Genomic DNA, 2714 nt, shown 5'->3' on the forward strand with positions numbered 1-2714 from the left:
ACCTACCCTGGCCAGGCCTTCATTCCTCCCGTTCCTCGAGTTCTGCGCTCGTCCAGGTGACCTGTGTGTCGCTGAATCCAGCGGTCAGTGTCTCCGTCTTTGATGACTCCTGCCTTCTCCATAGACTTCCTCCCTGGGGCTCTAGGACACCTCTTTTGTGGCCCCCTATTCCTTCTCAGCCCCAGTCTCACCAGCAGTTTCTCCTCCTTTTCTCTACTTCCAAGAACTGGCTTCCCCGGAATCCACAGTTCTTTGTCCTTTGTTAAAGAGTCCTTTAAAATATGTCTCTTGTCCGTTCTCTGCTCACTCCCTGCTGCCCCACAGCTTTAAAGACATATATGGGAGGAAGATTTGCATATTTATTTCTCCATCTTGGACCTGTCTTCCGAATTCCACACTCACATACTTGACATCTCCCCTGAGGTTTTGTGTATCCTCTTCCAGAGGCAAATGACTTACCTAAGTGCAATACAGTGCCTAGCTGCCTGTACCCAGCTGTTTGGTTTTTATCGGTTATAGGCTCCTGGCTTAGAATGTCAGGTCTGTTACCGAATCCGGCCCAGCTGCTCACTGCTCAAAAATCAATACAAGAAAGCGACAGAGAGAGAGAGAGAGAGAGAGAGAGAGAGAGAGAGGGAGAGGGAGAAATGTTGGTAGACAGGAAAGTTGCTTTTAATCAGAAGGCCAGCAATCTGGGGAGATGGTGGACTCAGTGTCTCCTAAAAACCATTTCCGAAGATTCTGCTCAGCCATGAAAGCCTTTAAAAAGGGAAACAGGGAGGTCATCTCAGTGAATCATTGAGGTAGGGGGTCAGAGTCCTCGCCATGCCCCACTGCGTGCAGGCGTGTGTGCAGGCTTGTTGATTCCTCGTGATCTTTCTTTGGATGCTGTCTTGTTCACACCGTTCGTTGGCGATATTACTGAAGGGGAAGCTGGGGAAGAGATCTGGTCATCTGTTAATTACTTTTTCTTCATTTCTACTTCTTTGATCTATGGAAAGAAGCAACAGGTTAGGCAAGGTACCGTGTGGTCAAAAGATGTGAAAGGTGTGCTAGGACCGGAGATGAGTAGAGCATGATGGGCACCTGGTGTAAGGTTAGTGACAAGACAAAGGGGGCTGCTGTAGAGAGCTCTTTCCTGCAAAGACCTCTTTCCTGCCAAAAGATGCTTACAGTTCTGCAAAAGAAAACCAGAAGTCTTCTACTTTGCCCCTCCCCTCTCCAATTTTCACATCCTCCATGCAGCCATTGTAACTCTTTAGCTGGTTTTATACTGCCATTTCTTGATATTTTAATATCTTAGAAATGATTGCCATTTGCCATTTTGAAAGTCAGGCTCTCACCCTCTTCCCACACAACTCACACCTTTTCCCTCCCACACTTATATTCCCTTCCACTCAATTAAGTTACACAATAATTTTTAGATTTAGCATTTTCATTATGCCCCAGTAAATAGCAGCTTAGCTATTTATTAAGCTCTGATTATATTTCCTTTCTTTAACAAATTATGGTTTCCCAGGACTTAGTAAATGACTCTGCTGGAGGTATAAGCCTGCCTCAATACTGTAACAGAGGTTGTCTGTCAGTTTCATTCTTTTTCAGGGAGCCCTTCCTCCTGGACCCCTCTGCCCTCCTGTCGAATGTGCAGATCATCTTATGGCCTCTCTTCAGCATCTCCTGGGGACTGCTTCCCTTCTCTCTTGTTGGACCCCTGGTTTCTGGAGCCAATATCTTTCTCTTTCTAGATTTATTCCTTTGTTTTCAAAGAGTACATACGTAGCTTCATAAGAAAGCGTGCCCGAGAGGCTTTTTTGTTTTGTTTTTTGTTTTTGTCTTGTCTTTGTTTTTTGAGGTCTTGCATGTCTAAAAATGTCTTGACTGCCGCAGCTGGACCTCAGGGTCTGTGCCATCATGGAGACTCTCCACCCACACTGGACCCACTCAGAGTTGTGGGAAGATGAGCTGGACTCAGAAGTTTATCAAACTGGAGGAGCCCCGAGGGGTGCAGGCCTTGGGGAAGGGGGCTCATGGCCTGTGCTGTGGCCCTGCTGGCGAGAGAGAAAGTACAAGGGGAGACCACTCAGAAGACAGGAGGTGTGGAGACATGAGGAAACTGAGGGACAGGGGCACAGAAGAGATCAATGAAGAGGAAGGACCCCATCTGAGCAGGTCGCTCGTGCAGAAACCAACCAAAGGCATGAGGTCGCACACATGATGGAGAACTTTGAGACAGGGCTGCAGAAGAGGAAGGAGATGCAGAACACGAAAGTAGAAAGTCAAGCTGAAGAATGCGGCCTCTATGAACCTGCAGCAAGCATCTTCAGCAAAGACCGTGGAGATGTCTCCCAACCAGACGCTGAGCAGCATCCCCAAGGTGGACCTCCAGCGTGATGCTGAAATAAAAAATATTTCCATGGAGGATGCTAAGATCTGTTGGCAGGGCAGCAGAACAAGAAGAAAGACAATGAAACATCCTCTGTGTTCACCAGCAGTGTGTAGATTATGAGCAGCCCACCGATCTTATCACGAGGCGCTCAATGCCCCCAAATGGAGAACAACAAAGAGCCCAACACTTGCCCTTTGAGAAGGGGTCCCCCCCATCCCTAACCACAAGAGTCCTGTTAAGGACAATGCCACCAATTTCTATCACTATGAGAAGTTCAAGAAAAAAGAAGTGAGGGTGGTCGAAGGGGAGAAGGGCAGGGTGGGATGTA

The 2714-nt window shown here is 47.6% G+C and overlaps 1 pseudogene; it reads left to right on the forward strand.

The window, feature by feature from the left end:
* The first annotated feature begins 2027 nt into the window (after positions 1–2027).
* LOC103089403 (uncharacterized protein C9orf78 pseudogene) lies at positions 2028–2499 on the forward strand (annotated as a pseudogene).
* The last annotated feature ends 215 nt before the right edge of the window (positions 2500–2714 follow it).

This window comes from Lipotes vexillifer, unplaced genomic scaffold, assembly GCF_000442215.2.
Source record: "Lipotes vexillifer unplaced genomic scaffold, Lipotes_vexillifer_v1.1 scaffold410, whole genome shotgun sequence".
NCBI lineage: Eukaryota > Metazoa > Chordata > Mammalia > Artiodactyla > Lipotidae > Lipotes > Lipotes vexillifer.